Source organism: Elephas maximus, chromosome 20 (genome assembly GCF_024166365.1).
Source record: "Elephas maximus indicus isolate mEleMax1 chromosome 20, mEleMax1 primary haplotype, whole genome shotgun sequence".
In the NCBI taxonomy this organism is placed as follows: domain Eukaryota; kingdom Metazoa; phylum Chordata; class Mammalia; order Proboscidea; family Elephantidae; genus Elephas; species Elephas maximus.
Genome location: NC_064838.1, coordinates 81,013,361 through 81,026,821, shown reverse-complemented (window position 1 = coordinate 81,026,821; position 13,461 = coordinate 81,013,361).

Below are 13,461 nucleotides of genomic sequence, written 5' to 3'. Positions count from 1 at the left end.
GGAATCGGCGTAAATATGGATCCTTTCCAGTTCATAGGCCAGGTAGCTGTATTCCAGATTTCTTGGGATTAGACAAGTGAGCGATTCCAGTGCTGCATCCATTTGGTGAAACATCTCAGTTGGTATTCCATCAATTCTTGGAGGCTTTTTTTTCTCACCAATTCCTTCAGTGCAGCATGGACTTCTTCCTTCAGTACCCTCGGTTTCTGATCATATGCTACTTCCTGAAATGGTTGAAGGTCGACCAATTCTTTTTGGTACAGTGACTGTGGGTATTACTTTCATCTTCTTTTGATGCTTCCTGTGTCATTTAATATTATACCCGTAGAATCCTTCAGTATTGCAACTCAAGGGTTGAATTTTTTCTTCAGTTCTTTCAGCTTGAGAAATGCTGAGTGTGTTCTTCCCATTTGGTTATCCATCTCCAGATCTTTACACATGTCATTATAATACTTTTTCTTCTCAAGCCACCCTTTGAAATCTTCTGTTCAGCTCTATTACTTCGTCATTTCTTCCTTTCACTTTAGCTACCCGACATTCAAGAGCAACGTTCAGAGTCTCTTCCGACATCCATTATGGTCTTTTCTTTCCTTCCTGTCTTTTAAAGGACCTCTTGCTTTCTTCATGTGTGATGTCCTTGATGTCATTCCACAAGTCACCTGGTCTTCAGTCATTAGTGTTTAACACATAAAATGTATTCTTGAGGTGGTCTCTAAATACAGGTGAGATATACTCAAGGTCATACTTTGGCCCTTTTTGACTTATTCTACTTTTCTTCAGTTTCAACTTGAACTCCCATATGAGCAATTGACAGTCTATTTCACAATCGATCCCTGGCCTTGTTCTGACTGATGATATGAGTTTTCCCATCTTCTCTTTCCACAGATGTAGTCAGTTTGGTTCCTGTGTATTCCATCTGGTAAAGTCCACGTGTATAGCTGCCGTTTATGTTGGTGGAAAAAAATATTTGCAGTGGATGAGTCACTGGTCTTGCAAAATTCTTTCATGAGATTTCTGGCATCATTTCTATCAGCAATGCTGTATTTTCCAACTACTTTTCCTTCTTTGTTTCCAACTTTAACATTCTAATGACCAGTAATTATCAATGCATCTTCATTGCATGTTTGATCAATCTCAGGCTGCAGAAGTTGTTTAAAATCTTCAATGTCTTTGTCTTTGGCATTGGTGGTTGGTGCATAAATTTGAATAGTCATATAAACTGGTCTTCCTTGTAAGTGTATGGATATTAGCTACCAGTGACAACATTGTACTTCAGGCTAGATCTTGAAATGTTCTCTTTGATGATTAATGTAACATCATTCTTTTGACTCTGGTGGAATATCCATGTTTGTAAGACTGCTCACAGACTGTTTCACCAGAGAGTTTTCTGGTACTGCAATATCTACCACTAATGTCTGTGATCCCTGTGAATTGGCAAAATAAGAATAGTGCTATAGATTTCTTCCAAATACAGAAAACATAATTATGAAAATGTTCTTGCTATTGATTATATTCTTTACCGATCTGTTTGTATGGGATTTTTGATACTTCTCTTGAAAAATGAGTCCAAGGTACTGTGATGTGTTTACTTTGTGTGGCCTTTCTAGCCATGGTCTTACAACATCCACCCTGGTTCTTGGGCAGGACTGTGTGATAGGGTAATTGTGGCTCACCAAGGGGATTGTTTAGTTTTCCCTTCAAAGAGAACCAGTTCCAGAGCAAAGAGAAGGATTCAACTCCCATCAAGGAAGAACAGCCAGGAGCTGAGCATGTATTATGGACCTGAGATCCCTGCACTGAGAAGCTCCTAGAAGCAGGAGACTGAGATAGAGAGAGGAAGCTGTAACCCTGAAGATGGTAAGATGCCATGGCAGGAGAGACCAAGCAACAGGGACCCGGCTATAGGAGATGATGGCCCAGGGAGAAGGAAAGCTGAGTGCCTTTGGAGAGAGTCCCAAGGCCAGGCAGAGTCACACCTATGAGCACAGGAGGGAAGAGGCTGTCCTGATAGAAGAACTGTATTCTGAGTGTCTTTGAGCCTGAGTTATAACTGTTACTTCCCTAATAAACCCCATAATCATGAATATGGACTGTGAGCTCTGTGTGGCCATTGCAATGAATTATTGAACCCAGCAGAGAAGTAGGGAGTGCTGTGTGAGGGACAGTTGGTGTCAGAGTTAGTGAAGATGGCGGAGAGAGGATAGTTTTTTCACCAATGCCTTCAATGCAGCTTCGATTTCTTCCTTTTATACCATCAGTTCTTGATCTTATGTTACCTCTTGAAATGGTTGAAAATTATCCAGTTCTACTGCAGTACTATATTAACATCAGACAAATTATACTTCAGAAAAAGGAGTATTATTGGGAATAAGTAGGGACATAACATAATAAAGGTTCACTTCTCCAAAAAGATACAACCATCCTAAATGTGTACATATTTAACAACAGGGCTCCAAAATACAAAAACTAATAAATCTGAAAGGGGAAATGGACAAATACGCATTTGTAATTGGTATCAGTACTTTTCTATCAATAATTAATAGAGCCCTGCTAGTCGAAGTCCAAAGCATCTGTATGAACCACTCATGGATGTCTATGTGTGTGTGTATGTATATAGTATAAAGACAAGTAATACAGAAATAAACATAGAGTCCTTGGGAGGTGCAAACGGTTAATGCATTCAGCTGCTAACCAAAATGTTGGAGGTTTGAGTCCACCCAGAGGCACTGCGGAAGAAAGGCTTGGCGATCTACTTTTGAAAAATTAGCCGTTGAACTGACACACTTGTGTGTCACTACTACTCTGACACACATGGGGCGAGGGGTCACCATGAGTCAGATCAGCTTGATAGCAATTGAATGATTTTTTTTATTCATTCTGCCAGTGTTTGTCTTTTAATTGGTATCTTAGGCTGGGTTCTCTAGAGAAGCAAAACCAATGAGATATATATATGTATGTATTTATATATAAATAGATTTATATCAAGGAAATGGCTCACGAGGCTGTAGAGGCTGGTAAGTGTCAAGTCCATGAGTCAGGCTGGTGACTTCTCCTGACTCACATAGGTGCAGGGACTGCAGAACTCAAGGTCTGCAGGTCATACAACAGGTCTGTGGCTCACAGGCTGCAAAGGCTGACAGATCTCAAGATCGGCAGGTAAGCTGGCAGGCTGTGGCTCACAGACTGCGGAGGCTGATGAATCCCAAAATTGGAAGGTAAGCTGAGAGTTCGAGTCCCAAAAACTTGAGATCAGATGAAGAGGAGCCAGCTGCAGGATTCAGAGTGAGCAAAAGCTCAAGAGCCTTGCCAGAAAGTCCACCTATATTGGATGCAGTCCACACCCCCAAGGAAACTCCCTTACATCTGATTGGCTACTCACAGCAGATCCCATCATGGAGGTAATCACATTATATCACATCTCATCATGGAAGTGATTGCATCGTTATACGACTGCTAAACTACATCATAACTGCGAAAGCGCTGAGAATCATGGTCCAACAAAGTTGACACACAACTTTAATGATCCCAATTGTGAATTTAATCTATTTATATTTAAAGCGATTAATGATAAGGAAGGACTTATATCTTCTACTTTGAAGTAGGTCATATACGTATTTTGTTTCTCATTTTCTTCACTACTGTCCACTTTTGTGTTTGACTGATTTTTTTCAAGTGTACAATTTTGATCCTCTCCTTGTTTCCTTTCCTGATATTTTTTAACTTTCTTAGTAGTGACCATGAGGATTACAATTAATATATTTATAACAATCTTCTTTTAATTAATACAAATTTAGCTTCAACAGTATACAAAATTCTGCTTTTATTCAGCTCAGTTACCTCCCCTACTTACGTTGCTGTTACAAAAATTGCATCTTTATACATTGTGTGTCCATTAAGAGAGATGTGTAAGTATTTTTATGCATTCGTGCTTTAAATCATATATGAGAAAAAGAGAGGCATGATATAAAAATATTACTCACTTTGTTTTATCTAAGTAGATACCTTTACGGAGTCTTTGTTTCTTTTTATGGCTTCCAGTTACTGTCTAGTGTCCTTCCATGCCAGCCAGAATGATTCCCTGTAGCATTTCTCATAAGGCAGTTCTGCTACTAACACACTCCCTCAGGTTTTGTGTATCTGGGCATGTCTTAATTTCGCCTTCATTTTTGAAAGATTGTTTTGCTAGATATTGAAATCTTGGTTCATAGTTTTGTTTCTGTATTTTTTTTTCCAGTATCTTAAATATATCATCCCACAATTTTCTCATCTCAATGGTGTCTGATGAAAAATCAACAGTTAAACTTGTTGAGACTCTCTTGTACATTAGGGGTCACTTATCTCTTGCTGCTTTCAAGTTTCTGTCTTCGTCTTTTGACATTTTGATTATGTCTCTCTGTGGATATCTATGTATTTATTGTCCTTTGAGTTTATTGAGCTTCTTGGATATCTAGATGACATTTGGGAAACTTCCAGTCATTACGTTTTCAAATATTCTTTCTGTCCTTTCATCTTTCTTTCCTTTCTGGGACTCCCTTAATGAGTATATTGGTATACTTGATGTTGTCCCGCAGGTCCCTTAGGCTCTGTTCATTTTCTTCATTCTTTTTCCTTTATGCTCCTCAGTTAGAACAATTTCAGTTGTGCTTTTTCAAGTTTACATTTTCCTGCTGTCTCGCTCAAATCTGCTGTTGAGCTCCTCTAATGAAAATTTTATTTCAGCTATTCTACTTTTCAGCTCTATAATTTCTATTTGGTTCTTTTGTATAATATTTCTTTATTAATATTTTCTACTTGTTCATACATTCTTCTCTTGGTTTCCTTTTTTTGTGTGTGTGTCTATGGTTTCTTTAGCTCTTTGAGGAAATTTAAGACAATTGGTTTAAAATCTTTGTCTAGTAATCCCAATATCTGTGTTTCCTTAGGGATGCTTTCTGTTCATTTCTCTTCTTTCTTTCTTCTTAACAAATGAACCATCCTTTTCTTTTTCTTTTTATGACTTAAAATAGTGTGTTGAAAACTGGATATCTTAAATATTATAATGTAACTCTGGAAATCAGATTCCCTCCTGTCATTAGGGTTTGCTTTTTTTTTTTTAATTGTTGAGGGCCAGTCGTCCATTTGCTTAGTGATGTTTCCAAACTATTTCTGCAAAGATTGTATGTCTTCTCATGTGTGGACACTGAAGTTCTGTTCTGTTATCTCAGCAGTCAGTTCATGACCTGACAGTGCTTTCTTTAAATGCTTGTAGCCAAAAAGAAAAAGTAACATTATCCCAGTCTTTGCAGATTGGCTCTGAACTGGGGTGTTCTTTCAATGTTAAGCAAGAGCGCCTAAAACTCTGCCTTAGCCTTCACTTCCTGCCCCCATGGAGCCCAAAGATCAGCCAGAGGTGCAAGCCTAAAGCTTTGTCAGGATCTTTATGAGCATGTCTTCATCCTTAGGCAAGAATATTGCACTCCAGATTCCTCAGTATATGTGGTAGCCCTTCAAAGCCCTTAAACCACCAACCATTGTCCTCTCAGCCCCCTTTTTTCCAAGCTTTTGGATGTCTCTGCTGTTTTCTCTGTCCTTCATCCTTTGACCCTGGAGGTAGGACCAATTCTTATACCTTCGTACTGCTCAGTTTCCATCACATCATACATTTTTTCTTATGTGCTGTTGAGTCAATTCTGACTCATAGTGACTATAGGATGGAGTAGAACTTCTCCAAAGGGTTTCTAAGGCTGTAATCTTTATGGAAGGAAACTGTCATATCTTTCTCCTGTAGAGTAGTTGGTGGATCAAATCAAAAGGTTTAACAGCTGAGTGCTTAACCACTGCACTACTGGGGCTCCTTTTGACATCATGCATCATAATAGATTTTTAACACACCCCTCAGAAACATAGAAGTCCATAAATTATCAAGGATACAGAAGATTTAACATGTATAAAAATACCAAATTGATATATGTGTATGTGTCTGCATTATCTAACCACTAAAGAATATACATTCATCTCATGCACATACATAGTGTTTATAAAAATTGACTGTATACTGTGTTATAAAGCAAGTCTCAACAAATTTCAAGAGTCTGCAGTAATGCAGAGGATACTGTGTAAGTACACCATAATTAAAGAAGAAACCATCTTAGAAAAAGAAAATACAAAATCTCCATGTGCTTGGATATTTTAAAATACTATGCGTTAAAAAAGACATCATAATGAAAATTAGAATATATTTTGAAGTGAACAATTATGAACATAGTGCATATAAAAATTGGTGCAGTACAGACAATATAGTATAGGAAACTTATAGCCTTAAAAATATAATTGGAAAGAACAAATTTTGAAAAATAAGTGAGTTAAACATCCATTCAAAATGTTGGGAAAAAACCAGAAACAAACATTCATAGGAATTTTTGTTTCTATTAATGATTGGATACATGCAACAGACGATCAACGAAGACTAAAGTTGATTCTTAGAAAATGCTGGTAAAATTGACAAACTTTAGGCAAGACTGATCAAGTGAAAAAGAATGAAGGTATAAATAACGAATATCAGGAATTAGAAAGAAAATTACTACAGATCTTGCAGAACTTAAAGATAATGTGAGAATGTTATGAACCATATTAGCTAATAAATTTGCAAATTTAGGTAAAGTAGGCAAACGTATCATACCATGTAAGTTAATAACAACGATTCAAGAAGAAACAGGAAGCAAAAGTAATTCCACAACTGTTAATAGAATTGAATTGGAGCTCAAACTATTCTCAAAAAGAAACTTCATGTCAGATGGCTTTTCCTGCAAATTCTGCCAAATATTCAAGAAATACTTCACAAATTCTTCAATATAAAATGAAATATATACCCAAACTCATTTTATAAAGCTTGTAGAATGAATATTGATACCAAAACCTGACAAGAACAGCACAAGATGGGAAAATTACAGGCCAATGTCACTGATGAACATAGATGCAAAATATAAAAATAAATAGGCAAAACAAATCCAGCAATACTCTAAAGAAGAATATATTATGACCAAGTTGGGTCTATCCCAAGAATTCAAGGTTAGTTTAACATTCAAAAATGAATCAGTATAATTTACCATATGTACAGGAAAAATAAATGTGATTATATTAATAGGTGTAATAAAATAAGTATTTGATAACCTCCAGTATCCACTCATGTTTTTTAAAAGAACATCTAGTATGCCATGAGATCAGAAGAACCAGAAGGTTCCCGGCTACTGTTGCTGAACATTTTGATCAAAGAGTCCATAGCAAAGCCCTGATCAAAGGGGGGAAAATGCAGAACAGAATTTCACATTCTCATGAACCCTAGACTTTTTGGAGCCATTGAGGGTGAATGAACTCCTGAAGCTATTGCCGTGAGATGATCTTTAAACATTACACCAAAAGCATTCCCTTGAATCATCTTAAAACTGAAGTATAAAAAAGAAAACACCATACTGTTGCTGTTGAGTTGATTCCGACTCAGAGACCCTGTAGGACAGGATAGCACTGCCTCATAGAGTTTCCAAGGTGCAGGTGGTGGATTCAAACTGCTCTTCTTTTGCTTGGCTACCGTATCACTTAACCACTGTGCCACGAGGGCTCCAGAACATTAGCTACTTAACTAATAAAAATGGTCTACCTTGAGCATATGCTCTTTTAAGAACTGTCTATATGGCATCAGATTGACAACAGCTACCGAAAAGATTAGAAAGGAACCTTAAGGAGCAGTGGGTTTATGCTAATGACAGAGGAACTACTCAGAAAAGGAGGGTAAGAATGGTTGCACAACTTGAATGTAACCGATGTCATTAAATTGTACAGGTAGAAACTGTTGAGTTGGTGTATGTTTTGCTGCATATATTCTCAACCACAAAAAATACATTTACAGGTAATAATTAACAAAAAATGTCAAGGAGAGCTAAATATTTTGAAAATAAGACAGAGTTGCATGTGAGGGAATGAGTGGGGTGAGCTGTTTTAGATTAATAGTTAGTAAAGGCTTATGGGAGCAGGATATTTGAGGAGATAACTGACCTATATCAAAGGAGAGAATAGCTGTATGAAGTTCTGGAGGGAGGATATTGCCAATAAAGGAAAGAGTTGTTTCTGAGGCCCTTAAATAACCAAGTGTTCTGGCATGTTTTGAGGAAGCTCAGGAGATAAGTCATGGCTAGTGTGGAGTGAACCGAGGAAATGAGGTTAGTATGGTGGGCAAGCCCTGCATCATGAAAGACCATGGGAAGGATTTGGGAATTTTTCCTAATTGCCATGAGAAGCCACTGAGGTGATGCTGTTATGTAGACTGTAAGAGGGAAGATCGGTGGTACGGAGTCCAGTTTTAACCAAGAGATGATGGTGGCTGTAAGGTGGAGGTAGTGAGAAGTGGATAGAGTCAGGATTTATGTTAAGGTAGCGCCAAGAGTCCAGAATATGTGTCAATGGATTGGATGCAAGATTTGAATAAAGGAGAGAAATCAAGGATGATTTCTAGGTTTTTGTCCTGAACAACCCAGAGGACAGTGAGAACATTTGCTGAGATAAGGAAGACTGGGAGGTAGATAAGACACTTGGACGAAGAATTTTATTTGAACCACATTAAGTTTGAGATGCCTAGTAGACATTCAAGGGGAGATGTGAAGACAGCCATTGATGAAGGAACAACAGGGCAGAGTATGTAAATGAGGGTATCCTAGGGCTCAGTTGGAATTGACTGCCATGAATTGGCTCAGATAACCTAGATAGTGAGAAGTGATGAATGATGTTACTTAAACAGGGCATGGAAATCAATGAAAAAGGTGTGGGAGTGTCAGGGAGGCTAAGGTAGAGAAGTTTCCCTCTTCCTAAACCTGATTGGCTGGATTTGAAGACATCATAAGTTCGTGTATGAGAAATATCCAGCAAATTACCAGTTGATTTAATAAATTGATAACAAAGTCTACCTTTCAGCCAAAGATTGAAAAACAAACAAACCAATTGCCATCCAGTGAATTCTGACTCTTAGCAACCCTATAGGATGGAGTAGAACTACCCCATAGGGTTTCTAAGGAGCAGCTGTTGGATTCAAACAGCAGACCTTTTGGTTAGCAGCTGAGCTCTTAACCACTGCACCACCAGGCTCAGACCAAGAATAACACACGTGAGGAACTTACTCCTTACTTCAATCAAGTATGTAGAAATTCAAATTTGTGATTTTGGAGATTCCCCCTCTTTTTTTTCAAAATGGGGGGCATTGAGATGGAGGATTTTCCTATGCCCACCATCCTAAGGGATTTAATTAACCCATAGTTGAGACATTGTAAACATCTCAAGAAATTATTACCTTTGAGAAACTTGAGGGTGAGTAGGCATATCACCTGGCTCCTCTTAAACTCCTTATAAAAACCTGACTTGAAGACTCACCTGCCTTTTTGAATAAGTGCCAGCTTGAATAGGCAGGGTTCAGGGAATTGCCAACCAAACGTATGGTTTCTCCAGAGGCCTCCAAGGGGTGTAAAAGAAGAGCGGAGCCAGACCCCGTGCTTGGGACACACCCTTGGTAGGAAATATTTGCGTGTGTGTGTGGTGAGGGGAGCACTCGGTGTGGGAGAGTGGGGTGGGTGGGTAATAGGGAAATGCCTGTTTTTTTTTTTTTCTGGTTTTAAGAAACGGTTTTTTACTTTTTTTGTTTTTTTAATTACAACGAACAGTTCAGTGGAGACATGTTCCTTATCTGCAGGGGCTAGTGGAAGTGCTGATAGCTGAGAATGTAGCCTGCTCCCCAAGTGCGAGTTGGCATTTTGGAGAGAAAACTTGATGTTTGGAGCACTGACTGGCACTGCGTTTTCTAAATAATTAAGGGTGGTGGGGTGGTGGTAAGAGAAAGAGGATGGTCTATGAACACTGACCCTGGAAAATTAACTCCCAAGTGTGTGGGTTGTGGATAGCAGGAAAAGAACATCACCCGCAAATGACAGCAGTGCCTTTATTTATTTATTTATGCTTCTTTTTAGTTCTGAGTTGTTTTTAAGCCACAAATTAATGGGGCCACCATGAGTTTTCAGAGAATGAGTTTTACAAAAATCTAAGTGTTTTAAATATTGCAAGGATTTACTTATATATGCTGTATATGAGAAAAGTCCTTACAGTTACAGGGAGGAGAAAGAAAGTATATTCAGGAATTAAATTTTCACAGTTCTCTGAATTCTTATATTTCTCTTGTTGTCCATTTTTCTTTTTTTGTCCTTCATCCGCCCCTTCCACCTTGACCCACTGTCTTCATCATCTAGTGCTGCCGTAACAGAAATACCATGAGTGGATGGCTTTAACCAAGAGAAATGTAATACCTCACATTAAAGTAGGCTAATAGTCCAAATTCAAGGCATCAGCTCTAAGGGAAAGCTTTCTCTCTCTTTCGGCTCTGGAAGAAGGTCCTTGTCCTTAGCCTTCCCATGGTCAAGGAGCTTCTCAGGTGCAGGGACCCTGGGTCCAGAGGACATGCTCTGCTCCTGGTGCTACTTTCTTGATAGTCTGAGGCCCCCAACTCTCCGCTTGCTTCCCTTTCCTTTTACCTCTTGCGAGATAAAAGGTGGTGCCGGCCACACCCCAGGGAAAGGTGACCTGAGTGAGGGTGGTGTTACAATCCCACCCTAATCCTCTTAAAGTAAAATTACAATCACAAAATGAAGGACAACTACGCAATAGTGGGAATCATGGCCTAACCAAGTTGAAACACACGTTTTTTAGGGTCATAATTCAATCCAAACCAAACCAAACTTGTCACCATCAAGTTGATTCCAACCCGTAGAGACCCTAGTTGATATTAACTCATAGAGACCCTATAGCATAGAGTAGAACTACCTCATAGAGTTTCCAAGGACTAGTTGGTGGATTCGAACTGCTGACCTTTTGGTTAGCAGCTGAGCTCTTAACCACTATGCCACCAGGCCTCCTCTTGATACACAGTCCACCCTAATTCACCACTGTGTTAGAAAAAGGTTTTGCTATTCTGAAATAAGAACTTTTTACTATACTTTTGTGTTCGTGGTTGCTTTTTGTATGTCTTTAAGCACTGAACAGTTAACTCATACCCATTAAAAACCCATTGCCACTGAGTCTATTCCAACTCATAGCGGCCCAATAGGGCAGAGCAGAACTGTGCCATAGACTTTCCAAGGAGCGCCTGGTGGATTTGAACTGATGACCTTTTGGTTAGCAGCTGTAGCTCTTAAACAGTACACCACCAGTGTGGGAGGGGTTTAATTGATAACCTGATGTCTGGGCTCCAAGGGAGATGGAATGGATGTGCAGGAGAAGGGCATGCAGAGTCTGCCTGTATAGTCCCCAGAACTCTGTTCAAGATCATAACACACCTCAGTAATCACTTGAATCTAAACATACAACTTTAACAGTTGATGTAAATGACTTTACACATGAATTTTGGAACGCAACTATTTCTCAATGGAAGTTTCTTCAACTAAGCTGTTTGTATTCCCTTAATAATTATGTAAGCTAACATTTATTGTGTTCATTCTGTGTGTGAGGCCTTTTTCTAAGTGCCTTGTGTGTTTTATTTAACCTGAGTAACAACCTTTTGAATAAGATCCGTTTTAGAAATGGGAAACTGAGGCAGTGAGAGGTAAAGTAATGTGCCCAGATCACCCAGCTGATAAATTGAGTTAGGATTTAAACCCAGGCAGTTTGTTTCAGAATTTGCTTATGTAATCACTGTACATGACAGCAGTGAGCCCTAGTGGCTCTGTGGTTAAAGACCTTGGCTGCTAACTGAAAGGTCAGTGGTTCGAACCCACCAGCCTCTCTGTAGGAGACAGATGTGGCAGTCTGCTTCAGTGAAGACTTACAGCCTTGGAAACCCTATGGGGCAATTTTACTCTGTCCTTTGGGGTCACTATGAGTTAGAATCGACTTGATGACAATGGGTTTTGGCACATAATACTAATGTCCAGTGTATTCTATATGCCATGTATATGTTCAGAAACTAATTTTCCGAACATTTATGCCATGTATAGATTACCAATCCAGTTGCCGTTGAGTAGATTTTCAGTCATGACGACCCCGTGAGTTTTCAAAGTAGGACTGCCCTCCATGTGGTTTTCAATAGCTGTGACCATTTGGAGGTAGATTGCCAGGCCTTTCTTCCAAGGCATCTGAGTGGATTTAAACTGCCAACCTTTCAGTTAGTAGCTGAGCACTTAACTCTTTGTGCCACCTAATACATATATATACTAGGAGGTTTTCCTCCTTATTTGTACTTTAATGATTTTTAGACTCTTACGAATACTTGTTCCTGGCAGTGAACTAGATGCTAAAGAACAGAATAGGCACATGTAACCCTCTCTCACCTTCTCCCTCCCCTCTTTCACAGAGATGAAATGAAAAGGAATTAATGAAGACAGATTATTGGATTAGGGCCCATACTCAGGGCTATAACAGCATGGGGAGTTTCTCCTGTCACTTCAGTTCTTGTTCAGGAATTGGCACCTGTTTTTTGTGAATCGCAAAGACCAGTGCTTTATATCACGTCACTTAGATTTGGGGTATGGAGCAGTCACTTAAAAAAATTAAATTTTGTTTTCAGAGATTTTTTCTATTAATTGTTTGCATTTATTTTAATTGTATATTCTAAAACCACTACAAAAAGGCATGAAATAATTGTTTAAATTTTAATTCGTATGGGTCAAAATGTATGTTAAACTACCTATTGTCACCTTCACAGTCGTTGTTATGTTTGAGCCGATTGTTCTGGCCACTTGTTACCAAGTATGACTTTCTTCTCCAGGGACTGATCTCTCCTGACAACATGTTCAAAATACGTGAGATGAAGCCTCGCCATTCTTGCTTCTAAGGAATATTCTGGCTGTACTTCTTTCAACACAGATTTGTTCATTCTTTTGGCAGTCTGTGGTATATTCAATATTCTTTGCAAACACCGTAATTCAATGCCCTCAATTTTTCTTTGGTCGTCCTTATTCATTGCCCACCTTTCGTGTGCGTATGAGGCGACTGAAAACACCATGGCTTGAGTCAGGCGTACATTAGTTTTCAAGGTGACATCTGTGCGTTTGAACACTATAAAGAGGTCTCTGGCAGCAGATTTGTCCAATGCAATGTGTCGTTTGATTTCTTGACTGCTGCTTCCGTGGGTGTTTATTGTGGATCCAAGTAAAATGAAGCCCTTAATGATGTCAACATTTTCTCTGTTATCATGATGTTGCTTATTGGTCCAGTTGTTAGGCTGTTGGTCTGTGGTCTTTGATCTTCATCAGTAAATGCTTTAAGGCCTCTTCACTTTCAGCAAGCAAGATTGTATCATCTGCATATCTCAGGTTATTAATGAGTCTTCCTCTAATCCTGATGCCTTATTCTTCTTCAGACAGTCCAGCTTCTCGGATGATTTGCTCAGCATACAGGTTGAATAGGTATGGTGAAAGGGTACAACGGTGATGCACACCTTTCTTGACTTTAAACCAT